The 16,472-nt window shown below is 41.8% G+C and overlaps 3 pseudogenes; 1 reads left to right on the forward strand and 2 right to left on the reverse strand.

Moving 5' to 3' along the window:
• Nucleotides 1–665: 665 nt before the first annotated feature.
• On the reverse strand, nucleotides 666–2,838 carry LOC147423223 (uncharacterized; annotated as a pseudogene).
• A 747-nt stretch (nucleotides 2,839–3,585) lies between these two features.
• On the forward strand, nucleotides 3,586–6,041 carry LOC147423224 (uncharacterized; annotated as a pseudogene).
• Nucleotides 6,042–6,045: 4 nt separating this feature from the next.
• Nucleotides 6,046–16,142, reverse strand: LOC147423225 (uncharacterized; annotated as a pseudogene).
• Nucleotides 16,143–16,472: the final 330 nt, after the last annotated feature.

Consider the following 16,472-nt stretch of genomic DNA (forward strand, 5'->3'; position numbering starts at 1 on the left):
TTACTTTTTATTATAACTTTTTTAAATAGTTGATCTTCCATATTTTTAATTGTCAAGGTAAAGTAAATTCAATTTCAGTTCTTTGGTATTTTTTATACTCTTCCAAAAAACAATTGATGTCTTATTGTTTTATGCAGGTAAAAAATAAAGGTGCTCATTTGGGCCACCCAAATTTGGGTGGCCCAAATGAGCACCTTTTTTTTGAACTGGCGTTTAGCGATAATATACACGATAATAGCAGCGGCAAAGGTCGTGATAATAGCAGAGGGTATATTGTCGCGACTATTACCACGTTGATTACTGATAAACCACTATCGCGTTCATAGCCGCGGTTATTGCCGCCCACACAAATTTTTCTCTCTCCTTTTTTTCTCTCTCCTTTTTCCTTTGTTTTTCCTCGGCAATGTTAGCAGTTATAGACAACTCCTCTTATAGTGGGAGTGAAACTCATCACCTACCTCCTCGTCAAGTAGGAGAGAATTGTCAATTATCTCCTCACCATAAACTGACTCTGTATCTGCATCTTTGTCTTTATGCTGATGTGAGGAGTAGGCTTGCCCACCCCCTTGGTCTTGGACATCCTTCGCTTTTGCCTCGACTACTTGAGCAACTTCCAGCTTTGTACCTGCTTCTACATTTGGAACCTCTGACACTTGCATAGTTGACTAGACCTCCTCTACCACATGATGATCTTTACCCTTTATCAACACTTTAGAACCAACGGCATCTTCTGTCTCTTCTTCATGCATATTTTTGTTTATGCACCCTTCATCCTCATTGATGAGATCCTCCTTTGTAGGCATGGATATATAACACATAGGGGGCACCAATGAAACACAACACGGAATAGAGATTACCCATGGAGAACTTGTAACTGCTGCATGTTGGCAATCGTGAATGGCTTTTATATGCTCTGTATGTTGTAAGGGCATCGAAACAAAAGTATAATCACTAGGTTTAAGCAAACCCATCTACAACTTCTTCTTTAACTTTTTATTCTTCACTTTAGAGATGTATAGTGCATCCTCATAGGCCTCTACACCACCAAACTCCACCTTTTCTCGAATCTTGGGATGTAAGCACTCCAAAAATCTCTCTAATTTCAAGCAGTCGTTGCCTCGGGACTGGGTAGCAGCTTCTAATTGTTGCCAGATATCTTCAAATTGATTTAGAAAGGTTGAAAACTCACCACTTACATCTTGCTTCAAGACCTTCAATCTTGCATCCACTTCTACAAGCAAAATCCTCTGCTTGAAATCTTGGATAAACCATCTGCCATGATTGCCGATTAGGAGCGTCTAACCCTTCTAGCGAAGCTTTGGCCTTCCCTCGCATCACCGGCGGCACAAACCTTGACTTGGCTTTGTCGATCACCATCTGCATCGACAACATCCAAAGCTCCACATCTGACATCCAATCTTCAGCATCTTGCTCACCTGAGAACACTAACTCACTCTAGCAACATGTTATTGAACCACGCCATCACTTAAGCGATGAGTGTGATCCTCAGTGGGGGCACCACAAGATGGAAAGGGGGAAATGGGAAAACACCCAGCACATAAGTCAAATGCCTCTCTATAGCTCACCGTCTCCACAACACCCCTAACCCTAGTAAACACACACAAAGACTCCTAATCTATAAACGACTATTGAACCATGCACGTACCCAACCAATCCCGAATACACATATTACGCCATAGAACATGTAACCATAGCTTCGAAATTCGACGCTTGAGAACACTCTAAGCCCTTCCCCCAAGGTAATTCACACAAAACAAACTGTCAACCATTCACTCTTACATAATCTGTAGAAGGCTCCAACTTTGTCATAGGCTTGCATATGCAGCACATTAGATACCCACGAACCCTTTGAGATCACTGACATACACTACGTCTAGATGCAGAGCATCTATACAGTCAACCTTGCACCAAAATCTATCACATACACAACATACATAGGGGCATGAGAGCAAGGGAGAAAATGGTAATATTTGTGAAAATAGTAAGATATGTATTCTATGAGTATGCTGACTCGACTATCTTTAAGAGTGTACAATGATGAAAATATATCAAAAACGTCTATCTTTAGTGTAGCATTCGGCCAATCTCTGGTGGACTACAAGCGGGAGAGCTCGACCAGTTTGCCTCCTTCCCCTTCTCCTGTGGTGGATGGCGCACCCCTATTGGCAGCTTGGTACCTTGCCTAAAGCTCCCTTTTTGACCCCTTATCGGCCTACAAAGTGCAGCTTTTTCCCCCCTCGGTACTGCCTAAGGACCCTCCAATCACCCATTGCCTCTTCTAATTGCAATAGTGGCTGACGCTTGGCTCCTTGGTGACATACAACAGCTTGATTTGCTCTCTTCTTGTGGCGGCCCCCTAGCTCGCGGCTCTCAACACCCAGAAGCCCCCAACTCTTTGTAATTGCACCTCCTCTTTCCCACTCTACTGCAGACCACAACCTTCTCTTCCTTGCACTGGTGGACAGCCCCTTCAAAGACTACGACGCCTCCTTCTTTCATGCATTACTCAACAGCCTCTTGTTCATGCATCTTGGCAGCCCTCTATCATACAATCTCCAGCCCTTGGCCTTGCCCTCTGGCGTTGGCAACCCACACCCCTCTACAGCTTATGGCCTCCCCTGTTCTGTAAGTGGCGACCTTCAACTCCCCCTCATGCCCTATCTGTGTCACGTGCATGCAAAACTCCGGGGCTCTGTCTAGAAATTTGACTCAAAGTCTAGGTGGCGTCCACGCAAGCTTTGCAACCAGCTCCAGCATGGCATGCGCCAAAGTAAGGATTACGTCAGCAGAATGTCTTGATTCGGTTGTCGTTGCCATTGCCTTCCCTCTTTGGAGTCAGGAGTCAGGAGTACCAACCTTATTATATTACTTTAAAGGCAATCCAAGCAAAAAAACAAAAAATTAATGACAATAGGCTCAGCGGGACTTAAATTTGACTCTCTCTCTCTCTCTCTCTCTCTCTCCCCCCTCCCCTCCTCCCAAAAAAGTTCACACACACACACACACGTGTCTTGTGTTAGTGTTCATTGAGTACACAATTGGTTGAACATGCCCAAAATAAAAAAAATTGGAAATGACACCACCCCCCAACACCTCTATCACACACACACCCACACCCACACAGACACAAGAAAGAAATCACATTGTCAAAAATGGCTTAGGCAACCTTGGGTCTCCCTCTCTCTCTCTCCCTCCACATCCACACTATGTGGATGTTGATGTGATTTGGAAGTGCCAAATCCGTCACTCCCAACCTCTCGATCCAAGATGAATGTACAAATTCCTAACCACGGTATCTTTAATTCTACATCACTACAATGGTTGCATATATACAACGAGAAATCCAAGTATCGCATAATGCGCGAAGCTCAAATTTCGTGGTTACGAGTGAATGATTTTGTAGTTGACGAGGAAAAGTTAGAGGATTTTCCAACGTCTTTCAAGATTACCACGCACCATAGGCGTACATCGGAACAACGTAAATACATCACTGACGACACATGGATTGAGCGAAAAGTGTAAGTGTATCTCCAACTTCAATCAACCTCTAATCACATTGTTATGATGGGTTATTGCAATACAATTAGGAGATCTTGTGTTCCTCATGATAGGTTTTGGTGTGAATTTGGTCCAAAGTCATCATCGTCGGCACCTCATACACGAAAATGTGTGATAGATGGAGATGGTAACGAAGCATCCTCACAGGGCCCATCAAATAGCAAAAAGAACACGCACCCACCACGTAATAAAGGCATGGTTTTGCGAGGTTGTCAATGTCACTTCCAAGTTAAGAGATTGGCAAACGAGCCAGATGTGGGTGTCATTTCGTACATTCATCCCTATCACACGAATGGTGATGATGAGGTATGCCATGAATCTTCTCATGATGGTGATTCCTCAAAGTTCTCTCCTTGGATATCTATGCATAAGAAAGTTTGGGTTTCAAACATGTTGTTTTGTGGATTCTCAGCTCAACAAGTTATAGAAAAGCACATTCAAGCACTGCACACACAAACAACTATGGATCCTACGTACTCCATGGTTAGGGATGATTTTTTGAGCATAAAAGATGTCCTTAATATCGGCGAAAATCTCTCCATTGATGAATATCAATGGCATGACAATGATGCTGAGAGTGTGAGGAGATGGTGCATGGAGAACAAGGGGAATGTTTTTGTATACCAACATCAGGATGAAAAGAACTCCTTGGACTTTGTGTTGGGAATACAAACTCCATGGCAAAGAGAAATTTGTTTGAAACACGGCAATGCAAATCTCCTTGCAATGGATGCAACCTTCCACACCAATAAATACAAGGTAGCATACCTTGTCTCCTGCGTTGTTTGGTTTTCCTCTCTTGCATCGCGTGCTTGTTTGTCATGATGGAAATTTCTTAAGCATGTCCTAATGTTTATTGCAGTTCAATCTCTACACTATCCTTGTGTTTGATAGCCATCACAATGGTGTACCCATTACATGGGTCCTAACATCTTCAGCCACCTTTGAAAGCACTCGAACCTAGTTGACCTACTTCAGGAACTGTATGCTTGACCACCACAAGTCTTGGGAGCCTGGAGCATTTATGGTTGATGATGCAGAGCAAGAGATACCTGCTCTAAGGTATAAATCTTTATGATTTATGTCATGAATGACTACATTGATGCATGCACTTACAAAAGTTAGTGAGTGTTTTGTTAAGAAGAGTTGTATTCCATCAACCTATTCTACTTTGTTTGTGGCATGTCAACAATGTTGGCTAAAACATCTTATTAGAAAGGTCAAGGATTGGCCAAAAAGAGCAGAGATATTTCGGGCTTTGGGGGCAATTATGAATATGTAGGGCCATGTACATCGACGGAGGAGGTCACCAAAGAGGAAGCAAAGATGATGTTCAAGTCCTTCTACAACCAATATAGCCAAGATAATGAATTCATCATGTACCTTAAGACATATTGGGAGTCCATGATAGGTGAGACAATGTCGTCACACATATCTCATGAATCCCTATGCTTATTCCATTGACTCTTAACCCCCCCCCCCCCCCCCCCCTTCCTTGGACAGAAATGTGGGTGCAGGCAACACGCAATTTTCCTCATGCTGGCCAAGATACAAATGGTCCATCGAGGCATATCATGGGCAATTAAAGTCTAAGTTCCTTGGCGCCACAAGAAGGCTTGTGGCTCGGCGTGTAGATTGGCTCCTACACAAGCTCACCACTAGTTGCTTTCCCCACTATTGGTTCCTTCAACAATTGAAGGACAATGGATTGAGGCGCAACAATTCCATAGAGATGGTTGTTGAGAACTCCTACCAACGGGCATTTCAGATACCAGATGGGCATGTCACCTTCGTGGTGGATACCTCCAAAGGGGTGGCTTTGGTGGAAAGTATTTCGTCCCTTGGCCAAGAGTACACGGTATTCAACGCTGATTGTGAATGGGCGTGTTGCACTTGTAAGTGGGCTGAACAAGGTAACATATGCAAGCATCAAATTAAGGTCATGCTAATGAAAGGAGACACCAAGACTCACTTGTGAAGCAATGCATGGACATATACAAATCATGGTAATTGGACAGGCAACCAAGAGGGAGAATGGAGGCCTTCTCTAGTGGGGAGTCCCCTCCTACTAGCGTGTGTGCACCCATGGAAGAAGGGGAGCACGAGCACATTGATTCTTCGACAACCCAGGTGAGCATTCAACCACTTCGGCAAATCTTTGAGGAATTGTTAGTGACTGTGGGAGGAGACAAAGCACTCGTTAAGGAAGCAAGCTATGGACTAAGGCACATTGGCCCAAGTGAATTTGGTCAAGGACAACATGACATGGAAGCATTTTCCACTATGGAGGATGGTTTTGGCAATAGCTTAAGGAGAGCAAAGCCGTTTATTGAGAAAAGATCTTCTAAAAGACAGCAAGGGAGATCTGTGCATCCCTTTCCACACCGGAAAAACAATGCAAAGTGTCCATGCAAGCCAAATTGGATAAGAAATCCAAAACGGCAACACCAAATATTTTGTAACATTTCATTGTACCATTATTGCAGTAATGCTTAAGTTGTGATGTTTGAGAGTTTCATTGTGCCATTCTTGCAGTAATGCTTAAGTTGTGACTTTTACTCATGAAAGCACAGTATGTGTGATGAGAGAGAGAGAGAGAGAGAGAGAGAGAGAGAAACTTGAGTAATTCTTGGGGAGTGTCTTTCGAGAGCTATGCATGTGTGATGTAGAGAGAGAGAGAGAGAGAGAGAGAGAGAGAGGGAGAGACTTGAGTAATGCATATTTTGTGCGTGAGGAGGGGTGACCAAGTGAACTAAAACCACCGAACCTAATTGTCAAAGAAATGTGTAATGCACATCATACATGCGAGAAGAAGCTTGAATAAGATTCCAACTCTTACCTTCATTGATGGGTCGTTCTTCTCTCTTCCCTTTCTTGCACTCCACGTAATCGAGGATGAAGACATGGGCTAGCTTGGAGTTGTGTGAAATAGATGGGTTGAAAGAACTTGGTCGGGTATTTCCACAACGAGACCATGCTCTCTAGGGAGGTGGCGTACATACTCTTCCTGCCCAATATGCCGACAATGCCTGGTCGTAGGTCCTGACATGCTACGAGTTTGCAATAGAATATCTTCCGATTCAAGGTGGAATAAACAAGCTCCTTGTACTACACCAATTAAAAATCCGATGAATAAACCTTACACATGCATAAACCTTGGCTCATGAATAGACACACAAGGCTAGCTAGGCCTACACATGCTAGAACCTACATGGGAATAGACGTAAACGTGCATCATCATGTGTACAATACGAACATGCATGTGCATAGGCGTAAATATGTGTAAGCATACACATGCATAATCATGTGAGCATGCATAAACGTGCATAATCATGTGTACAGTATGAACATCCATAAACCTTGGCTCATGGATAGACACATAAGGCTAGCTAGGCCTACACATGCTTGAACCTACATGGGCATAGACTTAAACATGCATAAACTTGAACGTGCATAATCATGTGTACAGTACAAACAATCATTGTGCATAGGCGTAAACATGTGTAGGCATACACATGCATAATCATGTGAGCATGCATAAACGTACACGTGCATAATCATGTGTACAATATGGACATGCATAAACCTTGGCTCATGAATAGACACACAAGGCTAGCTAGGCCTACACATGCTTGAACCTACATGGGAATAGACTTAAACATGCATAATCATGTGTACAGTACGAACATGCATGTGCATAGGCGTAAACATGTGTAAGCATACACATGCAGAAACAGACATGCATAATCATGTGAACATGCATATATGTACACGTGCATAAACATGTGTACAATATGAACATGCATGTGGATAGGTGTAAACATGTCTAAGCATACACATGCATAAACATAACGTGCATAATCATGTGAACATGCATATTTGAGCAAACCTACACATGCATACACGTGCACAAACATCATCGTACATCGACACTCACACACATTATGAGCATGCATATTTGAACAAACCTAAAATGCATGTTCTTGCATAATGTATGCACGATGATCATGCATATTTAAGTATGTTTATGCTTGTGTATATAAGACCTAAAAATGCGTAAAGATAGACATACATGTGCATAGACGCATGCATACATAATGAGCATGCGTATTTGAATAAACTTACACATGCTTGTGCAAGGTTGTTGGGAGAAGAGGGGGAGATCGACTGCTTAAAGTACTCAACATAAGCTTTCAAGCCATCACCATCAAACTGTCCACCTCTTCTTCCAATTTCCAAGTACACACACTCACCTAGACTATGACACACACACACAGTAAACAGAGAATTGATATAGACAAGCTTGTAAGGAGGTGTAAGAGATGTGTAAGAGATGTGTAAGAGATGGAGACTAGATTAGAGAGTACACAGCAAAATAACCATAGCTTAAGAGAGTAGAGAAGAGAATCTGCAAGAGAAAGGCCTAAATCTAGCCCCAAACTCCACGGCACCTCTCTTGTGGAGTTGGTATTTAATATATTATTTTTGAGTTTGAGGTGCCAAAATTGAGGCCCCTCTTTTACAACCACTTCACTTTTGTAAATGAGTGAAGCTCATTAGTTCTTGCATGACCCATAAGGGGAGTTCCCACTACAAATATTTACAGAGCCATAGTGGCTTATTGAAATGAGATTCTAAGATACTGTGCAACTATAAAATGGCCAAGAATAATTTCCGTCGCCTCTTCATCAACTCCCCGCATTCCACTCTACAAAATCATCATCAACTCAATTAGTAAAATAAATAGACAGCACATAATTAACCATTACGCCCAGCTATCCCAATTGCAGTTAACCACTACAACAGGAGGGTGCCCAGTCTCGTAACATCCCTCCCACCAGGGATAGCAATTGTCCTCAATTGCTCAATAGAGAAATCAACTGGACCGTGAGTGATGGAAAGTGTGGAGAAGGTTGGGAAAGTTGCGAAAAAACTTTTCAGGCATCCATTTGGCATCCTCTCTAGGGTGGCCCTTGAAAGTCAAAAGGTAACGGTTATAAACCATTCCAGTGCGTGTAGTGGTGGTCTCATGGTCAACTATTTTGTCAGGGATGAGTTGCTCTTCTTGGTCTACAAGTGAAGGTGGGTCTTCGTAAATGTGGTGTGTAGGTAGGGGTCCTCTGAATGGTCGTAAAAGACTAATGTGAAATGCATTGTGAATGTGCCAATGTGCAGGTAATTCTAAACGAAAAGAAACATCATTAATGACAGCTGAAATTTTGAAAGGTCCATAAAAACGAGGAGCAAGCTTAACAAAGACATTAGTATCAACACTTTTGATCCTTCGTTTTTCGATGCGAAGTAAAACATGATCACCTTCTTTGAATTGGTGTGCCTTGCGGTGCTTGTTAGCATGCTTGGTGTAAAGTTCTTGTGAGTGTTTAATGGCAGAATGCACACTTGCATAAATATCATGAAAGTCGGTAGTGAAATCATCAGCGGCAGGCACAACATTAGAAAGACGTGAAGCATAAGTAGGAAGTGAGTGACCGTATACAATTTCAAAGGGAGATGTACCCGTGGCAGTGTGAGTGGTGTTGTTGTATGCAAATGGCAAAATATGTAGGTAGTCATCCCATTTCTTAGGTTGAGAGGAAACATAAGCCTTCAACAAGTCAATAATAGTGCGGTTGGTGACTTCGGTTTGACCATTAGATTCAGGATGAAATGTAGAAGTAAAGTCAAGTGTAGTGCCAAGATTTTCAAATACAGTAGTCCAAAAAGCACTACAAAATTTTGAGTCTCGATCGGAAATAATCACTTTAGGCAAACCATGATGTGGAAAAACAGTCTTCAGAAACAAAATTGCAGCTTGATGTGCTGTGAGTGTTTTCTTACACGGAACAAAATACGCTTGTTTAGAGAAACGATCAATAATAGTCCATATCATGTCATGTTTGTGCATTGTGAGTGGGAAACCAGTAACAAAATCCATGGAAATATGTTCCCAAGGTCTTTCAGGAATGGGGAGAGGGTGTAAAAGTCCCAATTTCTTACCTGTAGCTGCTTTGATTTTTTGACAAATCAAACAAGTTGACACATACTGTTTAACATCCATTCTCATAGCAGGCCAATAGAAATCACGACATAAATTTTGAAAAGTTGCAGCAAATCCTCTATGTCCAGCATAAGGTGGTTCGTGCAATTCTTCAATAATTAATGTACAAAAAGATTTAGCCACACACAATTTTTGTTTGAAATAAAGGAAGTTTTCTTGAATAGTGTATTCAAGAAATGTGTGTACAGAATTATCAAGCATGTGCAACCATGTCGTTTTGAAGTCATCGTCATGTGCATAAGTGTCATACATAGTGTCAAATGAAGTTCCCGTAATGGTTGATAGATGATTAAGTGAGGGTCGTCTACTCAAAGCATCGGCTACAACGTTTTCTTTACCAGGTTGGTATTGAATGTTGGGCTGAAAACTTTGAATAAAAGCGGCCCACTTAATATGTCTATCATCTATTATAGGCTGAGAAAGTAAATATTTGATACTTTGTTGATCAGTTTTAATGATCAAGTCAGTACTCATTACATAGTGTTTCCAGATTTTCAATGCATGTACCACAGCAGTCAATTCTTTATCATAAGTACTGAACTTTATTTCAGACGGTTTGAATTTACGACTTTCGAAAGCAATGGGATGGTTATCTTGCATAAGGACTGCACCGATACCTTTACCACTAGCATCAGTGACTACCACAAAGAATGGTCGTTCAAAATCAGGCAATTGCAATACAGGTGCATTAGTCAAAGCATGTTTAAGTGCATTAAATGATCTTTCTTGCAAATCAGTCCATTCATAAGGCGTGTTTTTCTTCAACAAGAGAGTCAAATAATGTTCTTTGTAAGCAAAATTACGAACAAATTTCCTGTAATAGCTGCAAAGACCAAGAAAAGATCGTAGCTCATGCAAGTTTTTGGGTCTAGGCCAGGATTGAATGGTTTCAATTTTCTTTGGATCGACATGAATTCCTTTACCCGATACAATATGTCCCAAATATTCAATTTCAGATTGGAAAAATGAACTCTTTTCAGGATTCAAATACAAGTGATTTTGTGCAAGCAGATCAAATACACGTGTTAAATGTTGCTTATGGTCTTCTTCAGATTTACTGAATACCAAAATGTCATCAAAAAATACAATCACAAAATCTTGATGGTCAATGAAAATTCGATTCATCATGCGTGTGAATGTAGCTGGTGCATTTGTCAAACCAAATGGCATGACAAGAAATTCATAGTGCCCAGTTTGTGTTCTGAAAGCAGTTTTGTAGACATCATGTTCAAACATTTTGACTTGGTGATATCCTGATTTAAGGTCGATTTTGCTAAAGATGTTTGCCCCTTTCAATTTGTCTAGTAGATCATCCACTCTAGGAATAGGAAACCTATTCTTGATAGTGATCTTATTTAAAGCCCTGTAGTCGATACACATACGAAAGGTTCTATTTTTCTTCTTGACAAGAAGTACTGGAGCTCCGTATGGTGAACTACTAGGTCGGATTAGACCTCGGTCAAGTCAATCAGTGATTTGAGTTTGTATTTTCCTGTGTTCGGTAGGATTTACACAATAAGGTGCTCTACAAGGAGGTTCACTACCCGGTATGATGTCAATTTGGTGGTCTTCTGGGCGTGATGGTGGAATTCCAGGTGGGAGATCATGCATGAAACAATCTTTAAATTGTGAGAGAAATTCATCGTGTGTGTAGTTACGTGAAGTTTTAGTTTCAACAGAAATTTGATTTACCAATACTGGATATGTTTTCCCCTGTTTTCGAATTGCTCGTTTGGCTTGAGTGTGAGAGAGGAGTGGAAATTTTTGATGTGCCAGTGTTGCTTGGATGGAGAATTTTTTATTATTATGAGTGAGAGACATTGTACGTGTTTTATAATTAATCAACGGGTCAAATTCATGACGAAATGGCATTCCCAAAATCATATCGAGTCCATGCAATGGTGCTACCAAAAATGTACGTGCTTGTGTAAATTCACCAATGCAAACTTCAACAGTGACTTGAGTTTTACAATTAAAACGTTGATTATTAAAAACAGTTTTGACCTTGTGGGGTGATGAAATTTCAGAGAGTGATAGTTGTTGTGCCAATCGTGTGGAAATGAAATCATGGCTACTACCATCATCTAGCAAAATGGTGACATTTTCACCCTTAACAGTGCCTTGCACTTTAAACAAAGTGTGAGGAGATATAGGAGTACCTGAGGATGGGTTGTCATCGTTATCATAATCAGGATCATATCCCTCACCGTAGTTAACTTCCACTTCATTGTCGTCGGGTGTAGCATCTTCGATGAGGTTAAGAGTAGCTCCGTTGGGGCTATTGTTGTTGAAGGGTTTTTTACTTGAATTCCTGTTGACTCCATTTGAATGGCCATTGGATTGACCATTGCCCTTAGCATGACCATTTGGGCACTTATCTGCATAGTGACCATACTGAAAGCATTTAAAACACTTCACCTTTTTGTTACCATTAGAATTTGGAGGAAAACGCTGGTTGAAAGGATGTTGGTCGCCTTGTTGCTGAGTGTTGTTGTGGTTGTTGCTCGTATGAGGTTGAGCAGTGGCAGGAGGATTGTCAAATCTTTGTCTTTTGAAAAAGGTACGACTTTGGTGTTTGCTTCTGTCAGAGTTAGGAGAGAAAGGAGGTCTCTTGTTGCGGTTAGTATTAGCAGGTTGATCAGTGTGAGAGGAATGTCCACCTTTCTTCTTTTCTGCGTTGAGAGCCAAGTTAATGGCCTTTGACAGAGAATCTGGTTCGAACATATCTACCTCAGCTCTAATTTGTAGTGCCAAGCCTGATATGTACTTTCGCTTCAATTTTCTGCGACTAACATGTTCAATAGCTTGCAATTGAATTAGACAATTCCAAAAACGGTCAGTGTAACCGTGTACATCTTCATTTCTACCCTGTCGAATTAAATCCCATTGACGTCGTGCTTTAGCTTTGTACTGTGTTGGCAAAAATTGGGGTAAAAACACTTTTTTGAATGCATTCCAGGTGCGTGGTCTTCTTCCATGTTGTTTGGTGGCGTTCCACCACAATGCAGCGCTGCTAGTGAGATGATTGGATGCACACTTTACCATTTCACGCTCGGGAAAGTCTTCATCATGAAAGTAGTCATCTAACTGACTAACCCATGCTAGAACGGTGCTAGCATCTTTAGTGCCATCAAAATCTTTGAAAGTGAAGGCTTTTCTACTAATTTTGTTTTTCTTGGGTGCCGGTGCAGATTTCGTGCGTGCAGAATGTAATAATTTATCTTCAAGTTCTTGCCTTCGCATGCGTTCATATGTGAGTGACTGCTGCAAATTTTGAAGTTTCTCTGCAATCGTGGGTGCATGAGGAAGATGTGCCATGATTGCGTGCTTTTCTTTTTCTTTTTTCTTTTTTTTCTTTTTTTTCTCTTTTTTTTTATTTTTTTTCTCTTTTTTTTCTTTCTTTTTCTTAAAAAGAATAAATAATTAAATGGTAATGCTTAAAAAGGCTATTTGGTGATATTCACAGATGTAATATGCGGAATAAAATAAAATAAATAACAGAAATGTAATGTACTTAGCTGAAAAAGAGCGGTGGCGTCCAATCCAGAATGGCGATGCGCTAGGAAATTGCCAGAGAATAGACAGTCCGACGGTGTGTCACCGAGCCAGTTGAATTTCGTGGCACCCGATCTCCCGTATCTCAAAAGCAATGGCAATCAGCAATCCCGAAAGACAGCCGAAGATTTTTATTTTTTTTTATTTTTTTTTAAAGGTTGGCGGCCCAAGAATTCTTAATGAAGGCGGAGTATGTGATTTTTACGGTTGTGTTTGTAGTGGTGCCGACCAAGGGGTGCAAGGCTTACTAATTGTGTCCAAAGCCAAAGTGTTGAGGATATTGAAAGGGTGTTTGTCTTCTTTAAAGGTTATTAAGCTTGAAGATGAAATGGACGGCTGACCACTGAAATACCTCTTTGAGCTTAACTTTAAGTCTTTGAAGTTAACTTTAACTTTTAAGTTTGCATGGGATTCTGTGGAAGAACAACTCAAGCCAAAAAAAATTGAGATGGCGACCTCTAGAAGTTTTCCAGGCTACAAGACAAAAGCAAGAATTGATGCATAAACTAAGCCAATACTTTTGACAGTATTTTCTGCAGCTTTTGATGAGGTTGACATTTAGCTTTTCTTGTGTGCAGGAGGGTGTTCTCGCAGATTGTTCTCGTCCGTATCTTCATGTATACGCAAGCTTAGCGAGTGCTTAAATTTAACCGTTGAACATACCCGTTCTTGATCGTCTTGAAGCCGAAATTGAAAATTGATTGCCGATTAGCCACCAATTAACAATCGAGTTTTTCTTCTGTGAACTCGATCAATTATACTTCGAATTTCCACGAACCCTTGAATCCTTGAATTGCAAAGTCGATGAATTGCAATTGGGGTTTTGTCGATTAGAGAAAACTCCTTCTTAAAACTGAAATCTGGTGCCGATTAATCCTCGAACCTGAGGCTCTGATACCACTGTTGGGAGAAGAGGGGGAGATCGACCGCTTAAAGTACTCAACATAAGCTTTCAAGTCATCACCATCAAACTGTCCACCTCTTCTTCCAATTTCCAAGCACACACACTCACCTAGACTATGACACACACACACAGTAAACAGAGAATTGATATAGACAAGCTTGTAAGGAGGTGTAAGAGATGTGTAAGAGATGGAGACTAGATTAGAGAGTACACAACAAAATAACCATAGCTTAAGAGAGTAGAGAAGAGAATCTGCAAGAGAAATGCCTAAATCTAACCCCAAACTCTCCACGGGCACCTCTCTTGTGGAGTTGGTATTTAATATATTATTTTTGAGTTTGAGGTGCCAAAAATTGAGGCCCCTCTTTTACAACCACTTCACTTTTGTAAATGAATGAAGCTCATTAGTTCTTGCATGACCCATAAGGGGAGTTCCCATTACAAATATTTACAGAGCCATAGTGGCTTATTGAAATGAGATTCTAAGATACTGTGCAACTATAAAATGGCCAAGAATAATTGCCGTCGCCTCTTCATCAACTCCCCGCATTCCACTCTACAAAATCATCATCAACTCAATTAGTAAAATAAATAGACAGCACATAATTAACCATTACGCCCTGCTATCCCAATTGCAGTTAACCACTACAACAGGAGGGTGCCCAGTCTCGTAACAAAGGTTGATGCATATTTATGCACACAGTATGTGCAAAGTTTATGCGTGTGTATGATTATGCATATATGTGTTTAAGCATGAGTACGCATGTACATGTGTGTTTTTGCACATGCACAACCTCTAACCGTTTTGGGTCTCATAAGTTGTCACTATTGCATTTTGAAGACTTTATGAGATGAAGTTAGTTAGTCCACATCAGAAGACAATTCCACCATGGAAAATGTTAACAGAACAATACAATTCATCTCAAGCCACTTTGGCCTTTGAAGGCGTTAAAGGATCATTTCATTTCATCTCTCTCTCTCTCTCTCTCTCTCTCTCTCTCTCTCACTCACACACACACACACACACACACACACACACACAACATGTGTTGTACACACCCAATTTGCCACTTAACTGTATCACAAAGCAATTAGCCAAAGCAATTTGGTGGCCTGTTGAAGTCTAAGTTAACATTTCATTTCATCCCTCTCTCTCTCTCTTTCTCTCTCTCTCTCTCTCTCTCTCTCTCTCTCTCACACACACACACACACACACACACACACATTCCCACATCCACAATAATCCACACCATTTCATCTCTCAATAATCTGTTTCATACCTCATTGGTCTCCCTTCGAACATAGAACTTGTCCAGCCTACGAGCTCTCGCAATAGCATCACTTGCATCGATCTTCGACATAGCCGCTCTCCTCATGTTGCAAGAGCCGGGAGAAACAACCGCCCGTGGAGCCGGTGTTCAGAGAGCACGGATTGTCGATGGAGTCACGCACAATTGCAAGCTCGAGGAACTCGGTGTTGCACGGCTTGAGTTCTCGGGCTTCACATAGGCAGCTTTTTCTAGAAATTGGACTCTCAGTCCAAGTGGCAGCCACGTCCCAACCTACGTGGAGATCTAGATTGGCTACCAAAAAAATTGCCGTGCGCTGACGAGGGCACCAATCCCCCACGCCCCTGTCCCTGCCGTTTGTTCTTGCGAAAGGCATTCAAGCCGTTGTGGTCAGGGCCCCCCTCTCTTCTCTCTCTGTCTCTCTCTTTCGTTCAGCCAGAGAAGCCAATGCTTCATCCGCTTCAAGAACCTTGCTGTTTCCTGTAGCCAATCGACTCTCTCTCTCTCTCTCTCTCTCTCTCTCTCTCTCTCTCTCTAAGTCTCTCTCTCAAAGCTCTCATCGACGGTGTCATGACAGCCTATGTGGCGGCTTGATATCAGGCTACAATTGTGACGCTATACTCTCATGATTTATGGCACACATTTCCTCCCTTTGATCACATGCCCTTCGTGCATACCCAACAAGCAGCCTATCACCCTTGCTCACGACCCTGCTCATCTGCAAACGGCGCTCTTGGCAGCCCTTCTTCTCTCCAATTCAAACTCCCTGCATACCATGCACTATTGGCGGCATCACCCGCATGCGAAAACGGCCCCTCCTCCTACGACGCTGCCCTCTGTCTGATATGGCGGCCTCCTCCTTGCTCACGGCATCCCTAGCATCCTCAACCACTCGTGGCTCCGCTCTCCCCGTCCTGCTGTCCCCTTTTTGTTCTAAAACTGTCCCTCCCCCTGCATGCCGACCACGCCCTTTGCGTTGCCTGTAATAGCGTCATTTTTTCCATGCAGAGGAATCGCTAACTCCAGCTTCTTTAAAAAGAAATCCTTGTTTAGCTTCGTTTCACGCCTCCTTCGACACTGCACTTGA

This window comes from Adiantum capillus-veneris, chromosome 26 (assembly GCF_014529385.1).
Source record: "Adiantum capillus-veneris isolate H3 chromosome 26, ASM1452938v2, whole genome shotgun sequence".
Lineage (NCBI taxonomy): Eukaryota > Viridiplantae > Streptophyta > Polypodiopsida > Polypodiales > Pteridaceae > Adiantum > Adiantum capillus-veneris.